Consider the following 23,154-nt stretch of genomic DNA (forward strand, 5'->3'; position numbering starts at 1 on the left):
GGGAGCTCAGCTTTCTAGCAGGCCAGTAATTGAGCCAAAGAATTGATAATACTAAGCAATCAAGTCAGGCTCATTATAGATAAACCATAATGAAAGTTGCCTCAGTTAGAATGGAAATGTAAACGTTCCTCTCGTGTTCAAATTTCTTTGCAGAAAAGTGAGCCTCTGGGTCCGCTACTTCCCAATGACATTGATGGATGATTGAGAAGATTGGTCCCTTGGAGGGTTCAAAATCTTCTACCAGTTACTGTATTGTGCTCCAATCAGAATGTCAAAACCCAGGTGATAGCTAACAGGTTTGGGACATGATCTGGCTCAGGCAGGTATTTTTGTTGTTGTTCTTATCATTATCGGCCCCATTTTGCAGATGAGGAAACTGAGTCTAGACAGGTTAAGCAGCTCCCGAAGTCACAAAGCTAATAAGTGAAGACATCAGCATTGAAATCCAATCTTGCTTCTAAAGTGTTTGTGCTTTTCAAAAATGGAAATGCAAAGCAAACAACCCTAAAACAGCAGCTCCGGTCAGGACCTAGAAATGGTCCTTTCAATTTTGAGGGTCAACCAAACGATGGGGCTCCTAGATCCCTGGTTACTGGGGTTCTTCAGAGTAAAGAAAATAGGAATTCCTTGTCAGCATGGTTCTGCTTTGAGCTCCCCTGCATTCAGCTCCCCAGAGTTGTAAGTGCTTGGGATTGTGATTTAGTTTCTTTTGGCTGCATTTCATTTTTTGGACCTTTCTCTTGATGCTATTATTTAAAGCCACCTGTTCACTTCCTGTTCAATTTTCTGGCTTCTGGTCAGTCAGCTTGCCTACCTTACCCCCCTCCACATTTCATTTCACCTCTGAGACCTACTGCAGGGATGGAATAACTATACATCTGGCTCAGCTACAGCCAATATTTTCTTTATCCTCTCTGTTTTAAGCTCTGATTCAGGGATCAGGAGGAAGGAGGACCCTCCAACCTTAATCTCTGTCTTCTATTTATCAGGGCTTCTTTGGAACTGTATGGCAATCGGTAAAGAATCATGGAGGGTACGTTGAATAAAAGTAGGATGCGAGGCTGCTTCTGGTTGTCTTGTCTCAGTTTTCATTGGCATGCAATCTCAACCCTCACCTGCTAAGAGGTAGACAAAAGAGTTCTGCTTAAAAAGGATTTCTTTGCATCGCTCAAAGTCTGAAAGCCATCAGATAGATTTCCATAGGTTTGCTCCCAGCGACCCTGTTGGTAAATATTTGAGTCACTTACTGGCATTGTTGAGTGCATTTCTGGCCCAGGAAATCTTCCTCCTTTGTATCCCTGACTGAGTGAAAACTTAGTCAGGTGTGCTTGAATGACCTTCACGCTGCGCCTTCTCCAGAGGCACGGGGGGTGGGGAGTAGCCACAGTCTCAGCTGACTGGCTATCACCCGCTTTGTAAGATGCCAAGGGTTACCTATGTAGATTCCCAGGGGGGAATTGTAGGAACAACCAATGTCAATGGTTAACCCAGGATTTTGGTGTCTGGAGCTTTTCTTTCCTTTATTATTAACCAAAGAATGTTTTTTTTACCATTGCTTAGCTGTGAGCACCCAACTCACAGATCCTCTATGGGGAGAGTGAACAAAGGTAAGTTTTGCTCTATTTTTTGTTATTATACAAGGTCTTTCAGCCTATGTGTCATTCGTGCTGTACTCTGTTTAGGGAACAGCCTTGCTCTGCATCCAGCAATGTCAATATTAATGTTGAATTAAATGCAATAAAGATAGTTTAATTTTCTGTCCAAGTGCTTCAAGTAAGGGCCAGTGTATCATTCCTTGAGATCTGTTGAAGATTTGGTCAAAAGTTGTTTCAAATTGGTCTTTAAGGAGCTTGTTAAACAGCTCTTAGTGCCATTATCTAGCCATTATCTATGTAGATATCTAGAAGTAACTTCCTCATATTCCAGATTCAATACCAGATGGAATATTTTGTTATTTCTTTCAGGAGCAAATTATTACATCCTGTTTTATGAATATATAGCTTCTAGTATTCAAATATGAATCTACACACCACCTAAAAAAACTTCAAAAAAACTAGGTTAATTTTTTTTTGAGAATTATATATATAATGATAATATAATGATCTGAGAGAGAATAAAAACATCCATTTCTTAAACTGACTTTAACAAACTAGAAGTAAAGAATTATCTCCTGTTGTAATCATCTTCCTCTCTCTAAAGCCTTTTTTTTTCTTGTCCATTAAAATTATAGAACTTCTGTCTTTGAGTATTTATTCAGAGAGGTGTAGACTGTCAAACTTCCTCTCTGGCTACCGTAAATTCTGTGATGTATGTATATCAGTTGTTGCCCTTGTTGGTGGTTATAGGTGGTCAATAAGAAGTTTACTATCAATCAGATAATTTTGATCATGTGAATCACACTCTTACATAGTCATATGAACTGAAAGGTTTTTAGGAAAAAAGGACTGGAGTACTTCTGCTAAATATTATTAGCCTTATAGCTATAAGAGTCAGACCCTTAAGAATAAAGAATATATTAATGTATCTTTATCACATAACTATGGGAAATATAAGCCAACCACACTCTGTCATATTTTAAGCAATAAAGTGACATGGAGTTTCTAACCCTTAGCTGTTTTTGAAGAATACCATTTAAAGAGTTATGAAAATAAGCCAAAAAAAACATTAAAGGGTAAACAGGGTCCAAAGTTCAGTTCAATTAGAGAGTGAGAGGAAGAGAGAGAGAGAGAGAGAGAGAGAGCAGAGGCACACAGACAAGAGATCTAGAGCAATAGATAGATATAATGCCCGCTTAAGTTTATTTTTAGAACATGAAAATATGAGAATTGTGGCAAATCCAAGATATTCATTTCATACTAAACAAGACCATGACAACATTTGAAACTAGAAGGAAAGATTGTAGTAGGAGGAGCACTTAATATGATATTTTAATGTTTTTTCCTAAATTAGTGTATTTGGACTTGCAAAATAACAAGTTTTCAAGGACAATTGAAAAAATGTGTTTCTTTTATTATGCATGTTAATGGTGAGTCCAAGTTAAAGCTTGGATATAAATTATTTGAAAATTAGGACTTGGCAAAGTTTTGTGGAAAACAATTGATATATAATGGGTATTCAGAGTAAATACTTAGTACCATAATAATCGATATATTTAATGGAACCTTCTCTCTTTTGAATTTGTAAAACTCATCATTTGAACAAACTATTCAGTTTTTTTTATTTCTTGTGAATTTATCCTTGAGTATTTTATGTTATTCCTTTGTTCTGGGGAAAATGGCCCCAAATCTAACTTTAGGAATAGTGGGTGAAAAAAATGTCATGATTTCAGGCATCACTCTAATGGTTTCTATGGTGAGATGGAGAAATAGGCATTTTCTGTGCTTATTATGATCTGGATGCTTAAATGCTATATCCATTGGATCTTTGTCTTAGCTTTGAGAAGGGCTATTCCATTCATTTTATCAGAGAAGCTTAGATTTTCCAATTTCTGGCTGTGTAATCTTGGGAAAGTCATGTAACTTCTTCAAGTGTTATCTAAATTCCAAATGCAATTTGGCCAAAAGTAAACTGAATTCTTTTTACTGAGACAAAGAACAGGTTATAGTAAAAGACTGCCATGGTCTAGCCTTCTAAAGGCATTGTCTCCTCTTCCTCTAACTTGTCTTTCTCTACCATATATTCAGGCTCTTATATATTCTCTCACATATGTTATGTAGTTTATTTTTTATGTGTATGAGTGCTGCCTCCAAATAATCATGTTCACACTAGTAGCAATTTGCCAGTAGTTATGAGAAACCATGAGGTGAACATACTGCACCTTTTAGAAGCATTCAATAATTTGGATGGAGCCTGACCAGTCAGTGGTGCAGTGGATAGAATGCTGGTCTGAGATGCTGAGGACCCAGGTTTGAAATCCCAAGTTCACCAGCTTGAGCGTGAGCTCACCGGCCTGAGCACGGGGTGCCAGCTTGAGCATGGAATCATGGACACGGGCGACCCCATGGTCACTGGCTTTAGCCCAAAAGTCACTGGCTTAAAACTAAGGTCTCTAGCCTGAGCAAGGAGTTACTGGCTCAGTTGGAGCCCCTTGGTCAAGGCACATATGAAAAAGTAATCAATGAACTAAGGTGCCAAAACTATGAGTTGATGCTTCTCATTTCTCTCCCTTCTTGTCTGTCTCTCTCTTACAACAAACAAACAAACAAACAAACAAACAGAAACTATTTGGATGGAGAGTAAGAGAAATAAATAATTTAACTGATAAGCAGTTTAAATAACTACTTTTGTAATGGAGGTATTCTAATATATATCAGAGTTCAAAACGAGCATATATAGTCAAGAAAAATCCTAAGACTGGAATAGGTTGAACTTGGAGCCCAGTCCTTTGTGTTATAGTCTTTATCCTCCAGAATTGGCTCCTTTCTCTTCTGTTTTTTCAAGGTTTTTTTTTTTTTCATGGAAAATTTTAAGGAGCTCTATTAAAGTATGATTTTTGTGAGACTCAGTTCTTGGGTTAGGTTACTACATGATTAGCTTGTTGGCTGTGCCCCGGAAAACTATCTACTCACCCACAAAAGCAGCCAATCTTTTCACAGCTCTGTACTCTTCATCACACGTGAGACTGTTCCAAACAATGGATATTTCAGGACATTCTGTCTCAATTTTTGGAAAATAATTCCAAAGTAACTTCACAAAACCAAGGCACCTGGCATAATAGCTGGACCACAGGAATTGTTCAATTGCTCTCTGATTCAAGGTTCTCCTACGCAGAAGCCAGAAGAACATTAGGTCAGTTGAACATGAGCTTAATAGCTCTCACCAGCTAGAACATACCTGAAAGTCAAGTTCAGCCTTGGTTAGTGTTCTCGTGATGTGCTATTGAGTTCTATTTGTACAAGGCACCATAATATCCTTTCACAGACTTTCAAATGATCTAAGACTTATAAGTTATACATATTTAAATTTAGGCTTTGTGGGAACAGGAGGTGGTTCCATTTCCTTGTGACTAAAGTTGTGTTTCACTATATTAGATAATAATATTGAGCTGAAGATAAGATTGCACCATTAGCCTTAGGAGTTCAAAAGCTAAAGAAACACTTGGCAAAATAAAGCTACACAAAGCAAAATCACAAACAGGCAGACCTGAACAAACCAAATGAAAGCAAAATTTGCTGTGCTTTATACTTAGAGGAATTAAGTACATGAGAAGTCAGGACAATATTTCCTTGCATTATATTGGTGTAGAAAGAATATTCTTTGAGTATTTCTCCTGCATAACTATGTCACCTTACTCCTGCTATTTGCTGATGCATAGAGTGGACACCATTTCTCGAGGGGTGCATTTTTGTCCCAGTGCAAGGCATGTTTTCTCGGTAAAAAGAACTATCTCTAACAGAAAGAACTTGGTCATCACTTATCAGGGCTCTATTTTCTTTTGAAGTCATTCATCCACTGTGTTTTATTGTCTAAAACTGCATTACTTTTGACGTGGTGCCATTCAGTTTATGGAATAGATGCTCAGAATATGTTTTCACACCTGAATGGAGGGTTCAAGATGGTTTTAGAAATTTTCCTAGAAAGGCTCAGTTTGTCTGTATTCCATAAAATAGGTAGAAAGACCAAAAGGTGTCTCATGATGTGATGGAAAGAACACTGAACCTTTATCATTATACCTTTATCATTATTTGCCAGTACATAATTCTTCATAGTCAGTTTTCTCATCTATAAAATCCATGTGAATTTTCCTATTGGTTCTGCTTCTCTTACGAAGCCCTGATGATTGAGCCTATTACTATATATTTATCATAAGTTTATGAGAAGATTTTACCTTGGACAATGGGTCACACAAGTCTTTATAAAGCGGTTATTTCTGTATCTGGTGCTGGAGCCTGAAGCTGTGAGGCAGGTAGTTGAGAGAGTAGATAGATGTGAAGTGGAGGAAGACATCAAGTGGAAACCAGGGAAGGTTGGCTGGAAGTCACGAGGATGAAATGGAGCCTGTGTCTGAATCCTGGGGCTTCTAATTAGATAATGGGGGTGGCCAGCAGGAGAAGCTAGTGCCATCCCTCGTGTAGCCTGGGAGATGTAGAATCTGAAGGAAGAGACCCAGCAGGAATTTTACTTACCTGCTGCCCTATGCCAACAATTTGAGCCAGCTGATCAGTGACAACCTGGGTGAGTTGCCACACTGCCTCTTGTCCTTCGCAGACTTTCTGATGTAAAAAGAATATGGTTATTGCCCTGGCTAGACAGATTAGTTGGCTGGAGTATTGTTCCAAAACACAGAGGTTGCTGGTTCAATCCCAGTCAGGGCACATACAGGAACAGCTCAATGTTGCTGTATCTCTTTCTCTCTCTCTCCTTTTCTCTCTCACTGAAATCAATCAATCAACAAAGAGAAAACAATTAAAAAAAAAGAATATGGCTATTGGTTCACATCATGCCTTATATTATGCATACTGTCTGCATGGCCCGGGCTAACCTAGAGCTATGAAGGGAATGGAATTCTGAGACATATAGATTTTGTTTAGCTAAAATAGTACAATCCAAATCTACCACCTCTGACACCTGCCATTCAGAATATGAAACAAACGATTGAGACATAGCTCCCACCTCCAGATAGCTAACTGTGTGGTGAGAGAGTCTTAAATCACTGTGATATGTGTTATAATAGAACTGCCTTGCCAGCTTCACAAGCATAAAGTGAGATTAATGCACATGAACACGCTTTGGAAATGTTAAAATTTTGATGGTTTTTCAGAGTGTCATTTTGGCTGTTTGAAAGTAGGTTACCTCTGTTTTCAAAGGAAAACACTGGGCAATAAATTCATTCTAGATATTTTAATAAGTTTAGGCTCCCTGAGCTCCCTTGGTCTTTGTCTTATTTGACTTAGGAAAGTGGTGGTGCTGAATGGATAGCAACCGAACCCCCGCACTGGATCCCTGCATTCCTGTGATCCTGCCTGTGTGTTTGTCACCAGCCTTTCTCCCGGACAGGATGCTAGCCCTGCTTAAGGATGACTAACTAGCTCCTCTTTTAAGCTCAGAAAAGTAAGAGCAACAGTAAGACAAGGTATCAGAATTTCTTGTCCACTATAAACAACAAAAAAGTATAGAAGTTAGAAAGTAGGCTGAAAATGTTATACAAAACTGTATTGTGAAAACTACCCGTGTATCTGCATGGTCTTACCTAGATTTTTTTCTAATTCTTTATAAGACTATGTTTGATTAACTCTTTCATCTTAGTCTTCTGCCTGTTTCTCTTCCTTTGATGCTGTCTAATAGAGTGGAGTTGGCATATTTCAAAGACCTCCCATTTTCTCCGTAGCATGATGATAGTGTCAGAATGACTGGTGGCCTCATTGTCTCTTTGAAGGGTTTGTTTCCGCATCTCAAACGTTCTGTTCCAAAGTCATGCAAAGAGGATAGTTTGGTGATTTTTCTGTGTATAATATGAGACTATGTGGAGAAACTTATGAAAACATTCATCTACCAATGACAAAATGTGTCACTTCACAGCATAGATATTTTCAATTTACGAATTGATATTTATTTAACAGACACAGAGTGCTAACTACATGCTGTGCATTGTTCTGAGTGCTTTACAAATATTCATTCTTTATCTCCAAGATGGATTTTAATTTTACAGATGAGGAAACAAGAACACAAAGAGGCCATGTAATATTCCCAAGGTCAAACAGCTAAAAAATGAAATAGCTGATTTGGGAGCAGGCAGTTGTTCTTTATACTTTATGTTTTGTGTGTGTGTGTGTGTGTGTGTGTGTGTGTGTGTATGTGTGTGTGTGTATGTGTGACAGAGACACAGAGAGAGAGAGACAGACAGGAACAGACAAACAGGAAGGGAGAGAGATGAGAAGCATTAATTCTTCGTTGCAGCTCCTTAGTCTCCTTAGTTGTTCACTGATTGCTTTCTCATATGTGCCTTGACTGGGGGGCTACAGCAGACCAAGTGACCTCTTGCTCAAGCCAGCAACCTTAGTCTTCAAGCTAGCAACCTTGGGGCACAAGCCAGTGTCCATGGGGCCACATCCATGAGCCCATGCTCAAGCCAGCAACGCTGTACTCAAGTTGGATAAGCCCATGCTCAAGCTGGTGACCTTGGGGTTTCAAACTTGGGTCCTCTGTGTCCCAGTCTAATGCTCTATCCACTATGTTACCGCCTGGTCAGGCTATAATTTGTGTTTTTAAACACTAATAAATGCCCTCTAAAGAATTGTAGTTCCCCATAAATTCCTATCTGTTTGATTATTAGGAATTCTAAGTTATATTAACACATCATTTGGGTTACATACTCAACAGTGAAGAAACCTTATACACCACTCCAGAGGAAGGGCTGAGGAGGATACTGGCACTGACAGGAGGAGATAGAATCAGACACCTGAACCCTGTGCTCTGAAATCCGATTATTGATTTCTTTGTAGTGTTCTATCTTGCATGCCAAGCATGAAATTGTACTTCATCACGGCCTTTAAAGGATGAATTCAAGCAAATCAGCATCAGAAAAGACTTATGCACTCTCTTTAATGGGCAGAACCCTGGCTATACCAGCACAGAGATTTGTCACTTTTGTCAAAAGCTCATAAGTGCAAGCAGAACTTTAAAAACATAAATCAGTACAGATTTCAGTTCATTGAGCAAGTATAATATCCAGTCCAAGGAAAGTAATATTTCATTGATATAAGAGCATGTAATTGCTCTTTTTGGTCTTAATCACATACGGAAGTCTGTTGACTGTAATACCAAATATTGAACTAATACCAAGTAAGCCATTTGTAGGTAAAAGTAGAGCCCAATGGTCCCTGAGAGACTTCTTAGTTAAAGCCACTTCTTAATTAATCCAATGTAAAGTAGCCTCTTTTCTTTGTGCCAGTGCCTATTAACTTTGGTAGTTAGAAATTATTCCTTAATAATGCAAGTCTTTAGAATGAAAATTTTGATGGATAAAAAAGTCGTAGTTTTTACTAGTTTTTTTTTTTACTATTGAACTTTTTATGATTCAAAAAATAATTGGAAAAAATAATTGCATTAGAATAATTGTTGAGTAATCGTTTTTCAATGTTCACCAAAAGAATGTCTCTTGAAGAATGAAATAGGATGTTTACTTTTTAAGTTTTTTTTTTTTTTTTAAAGAAACCTATTGGAAAATGTTGGTCAGTTGCCTCCCCTTCAAATTGTGAGTGCATTCATCTTTGAGATGGCTGAGTTCTCGAAGGTCCTAATAAACTTCTGTGTTGTGTCTGGCATTTCCTTTTACGTAGTCTCCGCTCTTAAACTAAAGACCAGATCATTCTCTGACATACTTTTGTTTTTGTTGTTTTGTTCATCTTTGCTCTTTCTCCCCCATTTGATTCCTAATGAGCATAACAAACAACATTTGTGGCAGGACTTCAAGGCTTAGAACATTCTTCTACAACAGTTGTCACCTTTTATCTTCAAACAGCTCAGGGAGATTGTGAGAGCAGCTAGAGCAGAATTCTTATGACAATGATAAAAATGCGGAGGATCAGCTCAGTGAGGTGACATGCTGGTGAGGCAGACAGGAGAACTCACACGCCAGGGTTTTGACTCCAGATCTGCGCCCCTCTCACACACCAGGCAGCTACTACGGTGCTTTCTCTCCTCTTCTATCTCTGCAGTAGAGAAATCTTAGCAGGATAACAGGCGCCTTCTCAGAATGGCATTGCTGTGAGTTTTTTTTTACCTGACACACCTGGATTTACATCTAGGCGTGGCCATTTATGATTTGTAATTTAGACAAGTGGTTTTCCAAGTGTGGCCCAAGACGATAAGCATCAGTATCTTTTGGAAACTTGTAAAAACTACAGATGCTCAGGCCCCACCGCACACCCACTGAACGAGCAGCTCCGTGGAGGGAGTCCAGTGTGTGTGCATCTCACAGATCCTCCACGTGGTTCTGATGGACATGAAGGTTTGCGACCCAGGGATCTAGGCCAAAGCCCTTCCCCACTATAGAAGTTCTGTTTTCTCTTTCATTGGATCAATGTCAGCGATGATACAGAGCTCTTAGGAGGATGGGGGCAAGAATGTGAAAGGACACACCCAGGAGGGAGGCCCCTTAGGAATGCTGACATCCCCAGAGCCCTGAACGTTACTGCAAGGGTTCATTCTGACTCATTCAATAAACTTGGTTCTCCAGGAGAACAGAAATATGGTGACCTCCTTTCTTGGATGCACCACTATTTTCTAAATGTGGGAGAGATGACGATTTCTAACTTATGGGTGAACTGGATGGTGTCATTTGGCTGTACTCAAAGTAGTTAGTGGCTGGCATGGAAAAAAAATTAAACAAAGCCAATTGGCATTTTTCTCCCTAGGAGCTTGTGAGAAGTCAGGGAGAGGGCATGAACCTCTGTCTTTTTCACCATTTCATTTGTCTACGTGACTGTGGCTGTTGGGTCACAATAGCTTGCCCGCTGGCCAACTTTTGTTCCATAGTTTGTATTGCTTAAAATGTGTATATCTAAATATATCTGTCATTTAAAAGACCTCAGCTCTTTTTTTTTTTTAATCTATAAATTCAATTTAAAAATTCATCAAAAAAAAAAATTCCAACTGGTGTTCACCAGAACATATGAAAGCTGGTCTTACGTAGCTATGTGGAGTACAGGGGTAGGAGCCAGCAAGCCAGGCCAATTTCTGCTCCTGATTCCCTGTTTGTCCTCTCCCGGGCCCTACAAAAGTAGAGAACACTTGTTAAATACCTACCATGTGCCAGGTGCTATGCTGTATGCTTGTGGTCACCCTGTCCTCATTTATTTGGCAATTTTTTTAATTGGGAGGTGCTTTGTAACAGGAATTTGGAGATTTAAGCCACATCAGTTAGCCACCTAAGTTTGTGTTTCTAGATTGAATCAAGATCCTTGCATAACCTGTACATGAATTTTAATGACCAGGAAAGAAAGCAGTGTTACACCTGCTTTCAATAAACTCTTAGAGCCCCCAGGTTTCAGAAGTTTAAAGAGAAACAACCAGCCAAAGCCATGTTTGTTTGTTTGTTTCAGTAGTTCCCAGGGTGGGACTCCTGACTTGGGGGGAGACAGTAAGGGAGGGAAAATGAACAAATAATACCTTATGGTACTGAAGTGTAAAACTACAGGGTTTCCATAATTGTGGTCATCTATAGCCAGAGGACACTCTAATAAATCACCTCAACTTGGTAAGAGGAGAGGAAAATGCTTAACTATAAACAAGACTTACAACCTCATGTAACATATTTTCAAAAGGTTACCATATTTCTGTTTACCAAATTTATCTGTGCATAAAACAAAACGAAACAAAAATAATGAAAAGCTGGTTACTCCAGTATTTACATAGAACACAGGGATCTAACTGTTTAGAATCTCTGGTTAATCACACTCAAGATCAAAGCAGAGTGGATGTGGATGTGCTGATGACGGGTCAGCCCTGACGCACTGCTGCTTTGGGAAGGTGATTGTGACCCGTGGGAACTGGGGCTGTCCACTTCTGTCCAGCCTCAACTGCCTGGCTGCACCACAAGGGAGCCGTTCAGTCTCTTGCTCAGGCATTTTTTTTAAGACTCCACCTCTGATTTAATCACTGGCTTATCTTCCTCTGAAAGTATTTGTGCTGGTTAAACAGGGCAACTCGATCTAGGCAGAACCTGCTGTTTCTACCTGTGTCCAAAGGGTCAGCGGTAGAAAGGCTGATCACAGTGATTTTATAATTGAATGGGGCCATTGTCCCACGGGGTTTTTTGTTGTTGTTGTTGTTTGTTTTTTTGTGTGTGTGTTTTTTTGTCTTTCTCTTGAAAGAAAAGTCTACCGGCTTGAAATCTCTCTGATAAGAGGGAAAGTCTACCTAAAAACACCGTGTGTCTCCTCACAAGCCTTTCGCTTGTTAAAAACAGACCATCTCTGTTACACTTTGGCGGGATGAAATGGCACACATGGTTTGGGTAATTGAGGTCAGTGGAAACGCTTGGACTTGATTTTCCCAAGGACTGCTCTGAGCTGGATTAGGGACCTAATTTAGCCACACAGCCCTACTTACAGATTGAGTTGCCAATTCATTGGGGGCATTTAGGATTTTTATAGTCTCCTTCTGATATTTTTATGTCACCTGTTCTGTTGGCTGGGCTGCCAGTCTCATTCTTTGCTATGGTCCTGGGTGGGTCTTGTTTCCTGCAATTTCCCAGGTCGACCTTTATGAGACACTGAGGGACAATGGGACTTGATTTTAGCTTGTACTGGACTCTTGAATCATACTGATCTCCTACTCCATGAAGAGTCTCTTTTCCCTTTCTGCCCCTCTCATGTAGTTTCACATTTAATTTGAAACTCTTGAATGCATCGACCTACACTGTGACATAATATCAATATGTCGAATACTATGATGTTCTTGGTGGGGGGAGGGGAGGACACTTGCTCTGTTTAAGCAGAGCCTCATCGTAGGGCAAGAACACAGGTATTAGACAATACCCAAAAGTCTAAATTTGGTCTGCCCTCTAAATAACAGAGTCCTAAATTATCTACTTAAAAGCACATTTGAGTGAACCCTAGTAGGATTTTAATTTTTTTTTATTTAGGTTTTACTGTTTTATGAGTCTCAGTTTCTATGTAGCATCAAAATAACTTTAACCAACATCTTTCAAATATATGCTTGCTTCCTTTAGCTAGGCTATTCAGAATTGTAAAGTAAACCATTATTTATACCCTGGCAATATACATCTAGTGATCTGTAGCTCTCATGTAGAGTTGAAGAGCAACTTTGTAAGATTTTCATCACCTCTTGATAATGCGACAGGTTCCCATCTAAGAGTAAGCTTACACCTAGAATGGCATTTTGGGGAAACAAATTCAGAACATGAGTTTTGTCAGGTAAAAACTTCATAGCTGGAAATAATTGAACTACTTACTAGTCTGTAGTTTGCAAATGTTAAAAGGCAGTAAAAGATTCCTTAGAGACAAAGGGATACATAGAAGAACATTCTAAAAGGTGTAAAATAACCTTTCAAAGGCATTTGTATTTGTTCCCTGTGGCTGACAGAACAGGGAGGCTTAAAACGACAGTTTCAGAGGCTGGAAGTCTGAATTGAGGCCACCTTCCCTCCAAAACCTTTAGAAGAGCCCCTACCCTGCTTCTTCCAGCTTTTGGTGGCCCCAGGTGTTCTTGGCTTGTGGCTGCATCATTCCTATCTCTGCCTCCATCTTTACATAGTTTCTTCCTCTCTTTTCTCTCTGTGTGTGTATGTATGTGTGTGTGTGTTCTCTTCTTATAAGGACAACAGCCATATTGGATTAGGACCTACCCTAATGACTTCATTTTAACTTAATTACATCTGCCAAGATCTTATTTCTAAATAAGGTTACATTCACAGGTACCATATAGTTCCACCCATAACAGATGATACTATAATGGCAAAGAGGAGAGATTCCATAATTTCCTTAGAAAAGAAAAGAGAAACACAGTGAAATGAAAAATGACTTCCTTTTCATTTCCTGAATAATCCCTCTATTGTTGTACTTTCTGGTTGGCCATTATAAAATGGTAAGCTAATACTCGATGGAAACATTTATTTTTCTGCTTACAGTTCTGAAGCTTTAATCTCTTTGAAGAGGCATGGCCAGACTCGTTCTTTTATAATTTGCCATGACTATTGGAATTTGATAAGCAGTCAGCAAGCGGGCAACCTCAATGCTGATAATAAACAAAATGGGGCTCTTGCGCCCCAGACAGCCCTGTGTTCCAAAGCTTCTGCTTTATTTTCCAGACTTCCTAGCCTAAAGAGAAATAACAAAAGAAACATTTGCATTTACTTAAGGCTTTGGAAAAAAATATTGAAGTGAAAATAATAGTAATCTTGAAGGAGTATCTGTATGGAAGAATTGAGTCAATAGTTTTGACCACGGCTGTTGGTCCTTTGAGGAGGGTGGAAAGGTGGGAGTACCAAATGAATCTATCTGTGCACGAAACATCTCTGTGGCGAAAAGACTCTTGATGAATCAATGTTGCCTTGGTGAAGTTGAGAAAGTTGCAGAAGCTAAATGAACCTGAGCTGCTGACAGTTAGTGATACTCAGGCACCATCTGGATGGAAAGGATGGGCTGGCAGAAGATTGAAACGAACACATCCATCCAAAGAGCTATGAAGCCAGAGAAATACAGCCAGCAGCAAAAATGAGGGATGTGGTAAATACATTTACCTCACTTTTTGTGACTCAGACAGATTTGAATGGGTAGATTTGACCAAGACAAAATTTATTATACACTATCACCCCTAGGTTTAAAATAATTTTGGACTTTTAGAATAGAGTCACACTTGCAAGTAAATGCACAGTGGGCACAATGCCTTGTTTTCAAGAACATGATGCATCCAATTTGCTAAGTTCACCAATCCTGAGAGATGGAAGGAACTATTGTTTGCAAAGTCCTCCCCTGCAAGGCCGGGGCTTTTCTCCACAGAAAAACTGTTACCGTGGAGAATTTCTTAGAATAGTGTTTCTTATGATCAGAAAGACTCAATTACAATTTTATCCATCCAGCTTTAATATACTGGCTCATTGATAATTAGGTTTCTAAGAAAACCAAGCTGCCCCAAAAAACAACCAACCATACAAAAACAAAACAAAACAAAAAAAAAAAACACCCAACTGTGTGAGAGAATGCATTTTTGACTCATATTACAGAAGAATCTGAATAACTTATTTGGTTATTTGGAAGGTTTATTCACAAATCGTTCAATTAGTAAGTATATGTGTGGAGGATGTAGGTTCTAGAAGTGTATCTGTGTAAGGTTGCCGTCTCACATTTCATTTGCCACCATATTGTGCTGCTTATGTTGGGAAGCTAAATATACAAATGAACAATAGCCAAGACCATATAGAACACCACAGCTGGGACCCACAATCTCTATGGTAAATTGCCTGAAAGACAAACCACAACCTTTACCGCAGTGGGCCCTAAATAGTCAAGACTTAGTCATTGACTGCCAACTGCCTTCATTTTTGCCCTTGCTTCTATCTTGGAGCCCATAAGAGAGAGCAAAATATGCTTTCACAAACCAATCACAGAGGATGCTCACTTCCAGTTGACCTGACTCCAGCTTCTCATGCCAAAAGCCACAGCTGAGAGTGGACCTGACACCCTCTTTTTTCACTGTGAAACTCTCTCCCTCTGAGTCTCTTCTGCTCAACACAAGGAATGACGGCTGTTCCCTTGCTAGGTAACCAATGCTGAAGGGCAGTTCATTCTTTTTCTCAGTTGGGTGGTCTTTATTTCTACACTATCTATTAAAATTTCTATACAGAAATATTGAAATGGCAAGATAAATCTGCCAAAGTGTAGAATCATTTAGGACCACTGGTAAGAAGTGTAGTGCCAGTCATTCTGTAAGCCAGAAGCACTGTTAAAACTTGTTCAGACTTGGGTCAAGATTCCTTTGACCTGGATCAGATCTGTGATAATTTGGCATTTGCATGACTCAGTCCTCTTTACAAGTCATCACAGCAAAGATCTCACTGCTTGTGAGTCTCCTGCACAGTCTGGTTTTCTTAATGGAACCACTCAGGGGTAATAGTGCACACCTGTGCTTAGCTCAAATGGGTTCTAGTTCTTTGAGAAGTTCTATTTTGCCTCTGTTAACTGAGAAGTGTGCAATCTTTGATATTAGAACATTTTCATTCTAATCCTGCCAATTGCTTTTATTCATAATAAGACCTGGAGAGTCTATCAGCATATTTAAGTCTTATTTAAAATATTGTTAGTAACATTAGTTCCTATTTTATGGGTTGCTTAAAAATTAAAACAGATAATTTCTGTAAGATGGTTACCAAAGTCCTAACTTATGATATGTATTCAAGAAGTAATAACTATGATTACTACATTAAATTAGGTGCTCATATTTCCAAATGAGCAATCTTTTTATATTTAATGTGACAACACAGAACATTCGGAGCCAAGATTTGGAAACTGCTAGTAACTTGCTATGTTTTTCAAATTGTATGAGGTATCAGATAAGCTCTGCTATACGACTATATACACATAGCCTCATATGAAGAATGAAGGCAATTGTCTTCATAATTCAGATGCCATTCACCTGCTATACCAAAAACCAAACCAAGCTTCTCAGAGATAGGATAATTTGGTATCAGTCAAGCAGGAATATGTCTTGACCTCAATGGCCTCTACTGGCTGAGCAGAATACTCCTAGAAACTTGATTAATGTTTTTTGGACATTAACTTGACATTTTAGAGTGTAGACAAATCTACACTTAAAAATACATAACTGCAGAGGTGCTTGTAAGGTGCATGACCCAGCCAGCTGAAGACAGTAGCCTGTGTTCTATTCTCATTTGCATCCCATTACTATCAAAGGAAACATCTGACATGGTGAAATGCGCCTTTTGCAGACATGACGTGTGCAAGTTTTAATTTCTGAATCAAACAAAGGAAAAATTCCTGGGCATTTTATGTGCATTTTTCTTAATATGATCACAGAATCAGAGTTAGCCATTTAATCCCAAACGAGACATGACCTCACTGGGGTTTGTTCCCTGAATAAATTTCGGGAGTTCCACCCCAGGACAGCGTCGATTGCACTGCCTGTGAGCTTCGCCTCCTCCCTGATGTCAGGGATGTGTTTGGAAGTGGGGGTGGGGGTGGGGGTGAGGTGCCTCTAACAAATGTTTTCCGAATAAATATTTTCTGGAAATTTCACTGTTCTTTTGTCACAAAAGCCATTTAGTGGTCAATCTGGAAACCGAGACCGGAACAAGTTACCTTGTTAAAATTCTTCAAGCCAAGAGTGTTTGTTTTGTTGGGTGGGTTTCATTAGAAATGAGAGGAAGAGGTCATTAGAGGGGAGTGGGGAGACCTATCCGGAGCACCTGGAACACTTTTTCAGAATATACACATTCAATTAGATTCTTAAGCAATGTTACTAAGAATAGGCCCTTCATGTAGCCCCACAAAACATACCCTCCAACTTCCCGACAGTGACTCTTTCACATGTTTTCCATTCCCGTGAAATTGCTATTCCTGTCTCTTCTGCTCACCATCCTTTTATTTAACAGGGAAATGAAATCACCCCTCTTTTCCCACCCAACCTGTAGACTTCACTGCAGCTGTGTCGGTTCTTTCCTTGGACTTATCCTGGTCTGTTCTTCATCTGCCCACTCTTATAAATAGTCCATCCTGGATTGGTCTTCATGCCTCCTTCCCTTTCCTCCTCCCTCCCTGATGATTTCTGATGATTGCAGCTTCAGATTTCCAAGTATCTCTTAAATCTGTTCTCTGTGCTTTATTCCCCTAGGTTACACAATATCTCCCTCACTGCCTCCTCCCTCCCATTTGTTGTCTGGCCCATTCATTCTCACCACCACTGCCAAAATACATTCTCTTAAACGCTAATCAGATCACCTTACTCCCTTGGTGGAGACCCTTTAATCCTTTCTTAGAATAATCAAAATTCTTTGACCTGACTTACCAGATGCTGCTCACCTCTCCAGCTCTTTCTGTCTCATACATTTTACCATCCTGGAGCCCAAGGTCAAGCCAAATAAGCATTTATTTTTCCTGCTAACTCTGATCCAGTGCTAACACAGTTTTGTCTTAACCAGTTGCATTCAGTATGACTAGAGAAAAAGTATAAAGTTCATTCTTTGTGAAATGTAACTCATGAGTAACTACTGCAGGAATGAATTCGTTGAAGGGCAAAAACAGACATATCCATGGTTTATAAGAAAGTAGGAGCCTATCCAAGAGTGAAAAAGGCTAACCATGAAAACAAGTTTATTCATTAGTAAGGGTTTAAGTTGACTGTTTACAGCTTCTTTAATGCGTGTTAAGGGCTTAATAAATGCTTACTGAATTATATGGGAATGTTTAAAACTCCAAATCATTTTTTTTTTGCAGTATCCCTCTGAACAAGCCAGCAGTTTTAAACTCAATTTCTTTTCCATTTCATTAAAAAAATGACAATTTAAACTGAGACAGAGTGGTATATGTAATTTAATAAGAATATATGCCCATGTAGCAACTAAAGACCAATTTCTTTTCTGATCCAAATATTAGAAGATAGAGGCTTTCTTTATTTACCCCCTCCCCAATTCATAGATGCTTTGAAGTTGAATTTTGATGGAATTAGATTTTTGGAGTAAAATTTCAAGTGGAGTCTAGACTGATTATGGGTAGGGCATGTAAAAAGAGACATTCAGAGGAGAACAAGCCGAACATGGCTCATCACACAGGGCTGTGCTGGAGCAGACTCACACTCCCTCTCAAGAGCCAACGGTGCACACCTCTCACTACCTCCACATTCTGAGATGTCATATCAGTAACATGAAATCAGCCATGGATGGAGTATTTACACCACAGAAATTGGCAAACTCTACCATTTCAGCCCCCTTTTTCACTCAAAGAGCCCACTATTAAAATTTATAAGTACACCACTGCTTATAAATTCAGTTGACCAAATGTCGCAGCAGTCCTGGTTGACACCTGTCACCTTAATAAGTCATCATTTTAGCATTTTTCCATACCCTTTTCTCTCTGTAAAGTGACATATTAAGTAATCAATTTGCATACCAGAAATAATAAGACTTTTTATATATTTGTCACTGAAAGAAGTAAGACTAAGTTAGGAGGTAAGAAGCAACTATTAAGATTCTTATCTCTCTCTCTTTTTTTTTTTTTCTTCTTTTTGTCTGAAGACCTGGCTGTTGAAAGTAGTACAAGACACATTCTGCAGAAGGGCAACATGAGGACAAGGAAGTCTTGTGAATGCTACAGGGAGACATATTTTTATTTGAGTTTAAAGAAGGCGGAGGACCCGGGTTCGATTCCCGGCCAGGGCACACAGGAGAAGCGCCCATTTGCTTCTCCACCCCTCCGCCGCGCTTTCCTCTCTGTCTCTCTCTTCCCCTCCCGCAGCCGAGGCTCCATTGGAGCAAAGATGGCCCGGGCGCTGGGGATGGCTCTGTGGCCTCTGCCTCAGGTGCTAGAGTGGCTCTGGTTGCAACATGGCGACGCTCAGGATGGGCAGAGCATCGCCCCCTGGTGGGCAGAGCGTTGCCCCATGGTGGGCGTGCCGGGTGGATCCCGGTCGGGCGCATGCGGGAGTCTGTCTGACTGTCTCTCCCTGTTTCCAGCTTCAGAAAAATGAAAAAAAGAAAAAAAAAAAAGAAAGATTTCCTCATTGGTGGAGTTGAGTCATAATCACTAGGAATGGAGTGCATGGGTGGTTGGTGAGATCCTTGTTAAGATGCTTAAGCAGACTGAGGGCCAGCTTGAGGGGATATTGTTGAGGCACTCAGGCAATGAATTCTTGTTGTATAAGTGCTCTTCTGAGAATTCATATTCTGAATTAAATCCTCCTCTGACAGTGCCTGACTCAGACATTTTGTCAAGGCTCACAGGGTTATTGCTTGGTAAATGTGTGTTTGGGAGTTGGTACAACAACTAGCTAGAAAGCCAATTCACTCAAATTCCGTGGGGAGGGGGGAAGGACCTAAACAGACACTCATTAATTCTCACTGTTCAATTTTAAAATTAACCAATTTGAGAGGAAGTACATGCCTACCAACATACTACTGAGTTATTTCTGACTCCAGATTTTGAAATCAAATAGGGTGATCTATTTCACTTTAGCGCACTTTGGCCAAAGAGAAAAAAATAAGTGAGTTTCAAGTAATTTTAGAATCACAAGTAGTGGGAGAGACTTTCATAAGTAGTGGATGGGGATCACATTGTTTAGTAGTAAGGAGTTCAGATACTTCTTCTGTATCCTGTGGTAGCCAGGTTATAAGAATCATAGGAAGCTCTCTGGTAAGCAAAAAATGGTACCTGTGAGGTTAGCTTGGGTCTACCTAAAGGCATGGTGTCAGCAGTGGCTGAGGCTGATAAAACAACTTAAAATTTTTCTTTGAGTATGGAAAACCAGGTTAAAATAAACCATTCTGTCTAGTACCTGCTATCTACATTGTACCACAAAAAAGTCAGACTGTTTTTCTGTTTCAAATTACTTTACTGAGTTAACCAGTTTGATTATTCTGTGGACTCTGTAGTAAAACCATGAGGCCACACAGAATACCTTCTTCAACTCTACCATAAAGACTTTTTATTTATTTATTTATTTATTTATTTATTTATTTATAATTTTTCTGAAGTGAGAAGCGGGGAGGCAGAGAAACAGACTCCCTCATGCATCTGACTGGGATCCACTTGGCAAGCCCAATAGGGGGTGATGCTCTTCCCATCTGGGCGTTGCTCTGTTGCAACTGGAACCATTTCAGTGCCTGAGGCAGAGGCCATGGAGCCACCCTCAGCGCCTGGGCCAACTTTGCTCCAGTGGAGCCTGGGCTGTGGGAGGGAAAGAGAGAGATAGAGAGAAAGGAAAGTGAGAAGGGTAGAGAAGCAAATGGGTGCTTCTTCTGTGTGCCCTGGCTGGGAATCAAATGTGGAACTTCCACATGCCAGCTGACACTATACCACTGAGCCAACTGGCCAGGACAAGACTTATTTTTAATAGAAATGACACACAAAAGTAATTGTAGGACATTCACTTAAAAATTAATTATTTAGCAAGATCTTATCTGATGAATTATAATATCTCCCACATGAAAACAATATAAAATCAAAAGCTCTCATCATGAAAAATAAACCCTTCAGACCGCCATGTCCCTTCCCATTCATTATTACATTTTTCTATTCCATTTGACAACAGAACTCCCTACAGATGGGATGTGTTGTTGTGTTCACTTCCTCTCACCCTCTCACCCCTTATTCCTAGTCTAATCAGGCATTTGCCTCCTAAACGCTATTGAGACATCTCTCCTCAAAGTCACCAGTGACATCACATTGCCACATCAAATGGTCAATTCTCAGTCCTCACCTTGACCTATCTTTCATCTCTGCCAGATGATCACTTCCTTTTTCTTGTCCTACTTTCCTCACTTCACACCATAGGTCATGGTTTTCCTTCAGTTTCCAGTAATCCTCCATCTCAGTATCCTTCGTTGTTTTCTCTTCATCTTCCCAACTTCAAATCAGGTTGCCCCAGAGCTTCTAACTACTCCAGCTCTTGTGTGGTCCCTTCCATATTCGTTGTTTCAAATACCATGTATACACTGATAACTCCTCATCTTATACGTCTGTTCTGGATCGCTCATTTCTTTTCTTTTTTTTTCTTCTTTACAAGAAAGAGGAAGGGAGATAAAGAGACATATTCTCTCATACACCCTGACTGGGATCCACCCAGCAACCCTCATCTGGGGCTAATGCTCTGCCCATCAGGGGCCATGCTTGCAATTGAGCTATTTTTAACACCTGAAGCAGATGCTCCATGGAGGCCAATGAGAACCAACTGAGCCATGGCTGTGGGAGGGGAAGAGAGAGAGAGAGAATGGAGAGGGGCGAGGAAGAATAGAGAAAAAGATGGTCACTTCTCCTGTGTGCCCTGGCCGGGAATCAAACCTGGAGCTTCCATGCCAGGCCAATCCCCTACCACTGAGCCAACTGACCAGGGCCACATCTCTCTTTTCAACACCAAAATAATATATTGTCTACCTGACATCTTCATTTGGTTGTCAGAGACCATATCTAATTACCACAACAAAATCTCACTATTAAGTCCCCCGCTTCAAAATTCTTTCTCTCGTCTACAGCCATGTCACCCTGAATATGCCTGATCTCATCAAAATCTCTTCTCTGCCAGTCCTGTCATCTCAGTAAATGCCATGAGCATTCACTCAATTTCTTATAAATGGCCACATTTTCATGACTACTTCACCCAAATTATACAACTTCCTTATAGGTGTGAAAAATGGACATTGGGTACAAAGCTTAGACACTCCTTTATCCCAAATATAGAAGCAGCAAACAAACAAACCACAGAACAAAACCAGCATCTCAGATTAACATCTCCACTCTGTCCTTGGAACCACTTACTGAGGTTGTCACTGGTCTTCTAGGAGCACACACTTCCTTGGAACCCAGATGAAATGATCTTGGGCAAGAAGCTGTTTGCCTTAGGTGTAGGATTACGTAGTGAGGGTGTGTATTTACACAGAAAAATCTTTATAATGACAGTAACAGAGCACCTATGTTTAAGAAGGACCCACTTGGAGGAAGCTGTACAAGTCCTGCAGGTATTGATAAAAGGAAATTTAGCCTTCTGGGACCATAAGAAGTGTAGGGGCAATTTTTGGCCATTTTTGGATTTGGGGAGATTCTTATTATTGAATAAGCTCACAAAAAATTGATCAAATGCTAAAGATATAGATGGGTGTGGGGAAGACTCTTTTTTATTCTTGTTCTCCGTAAGCCACCATTGGCAAGACTGTCTACTACGTGTAGGCATGAGAACCAGTTAAAGAAAGTGTTGATTCACAAGAGTGGCCTTTGTGTGTGGTGAATGTGTCCGGAAAGGCAAAGAAGAACAAGATTCTCCTGTGAGGCTTCTCATCTCCATGGTGGTAGGTGCTGACAGCTCGAGGGAATGCCTGAAGGAGCAGAGGAGAGAGAACCCTGAGGTGTCTAGCTGCAGTGCTCTTCCAGGATGAAACGAATGTGGGGTTCAGACCTGAACTTCATTATCTGTAACTAAGGTAAGACTATGTAGTAGGTTGCAAAGTGACTTGAGCCTGAGCCTATTGCTCACCTGCTCTCTTAAGCTCATTCTTTTTTCGTAGAATGCCTGCTAATAGGCACCTCTGTGATGCTTCCTTTGGCTCAGTAGGCATTCTTTATTGCTCTACCGTTTGTGGCTGGGAATCGTCTTACTTTGGCTCGTATAATCCCTGGGGGGTGCTGAACTGAACAGATTAAGAATGTGCCATTTATAGATCAGTTAAGGGAAGGAACATTCAGAGAGAAAGAGACTAAAAGCATGATGACTTCGCCAGCCGAACATTTCTTACTGACGTGGGACAATGTGGAAAAGGATGAGTTTTTAATTTCCTATGGAAACAATCATTCATAAAACCATCCTTTTTTTTTTTTTTTTTTTATGTCTCTGTCACTCGTCCACTGTTCCAAAGAGACAACAAAGTAGCATGGAGAGTTTGAAACTGTGTGATACAAAGTGCTGTTATTGGTTTGGAATTAATTGTGTCTTTATAACCAAAAATATAGACAGAGATATTGTAATGAGTCATTA

At 39.9% G+C, this 23,154-nt stretch overlaps 1 protein-coding gene across 2 annotated transcripts in view; it reads left to right on the forward strand.

The window, feature by feature from the left end:
- Positions 1–1,464: 1,464 nt before the first annotated feature.
- KCNJ16 (potassium inwardly rectifying channel subfamily J member 16) overlaps positions 1,465–23,154 on the forward strand; it is a 48,282-nt gene continuing 26,592 nt past the window's right edge. The window contains exons 1-2 of one of the 2 annotated variants that reach the window (XM_066386746.1): positions 1,530–1,607; positions 22,476–22,603. The gene's annotated coding sequence lies outside the window, so the exon portion shown is untranslated. Of the gene's footprint in view, positions 1,608–22,475; positions 22,604–23,154 lie in introns of both variants that reach the window. The other variant, XM_066386745.1, reaches the window with a different exon arrangement.

Source organism: Saccopteryx leptura, chromosome 5, assembly GCF_036850995.1.
Source record: "Saccopteryx leptura isolate mSacLep1 chromosome 5, mSacLep1_pri_phased_curated, whole genome shotgun sequence".
NCBI lineage: Eukaryota > Metazoa > Chordata > Mammalia > Chiroptera > Emballonuridae > Saccopteryx > Saccopteryx leptura.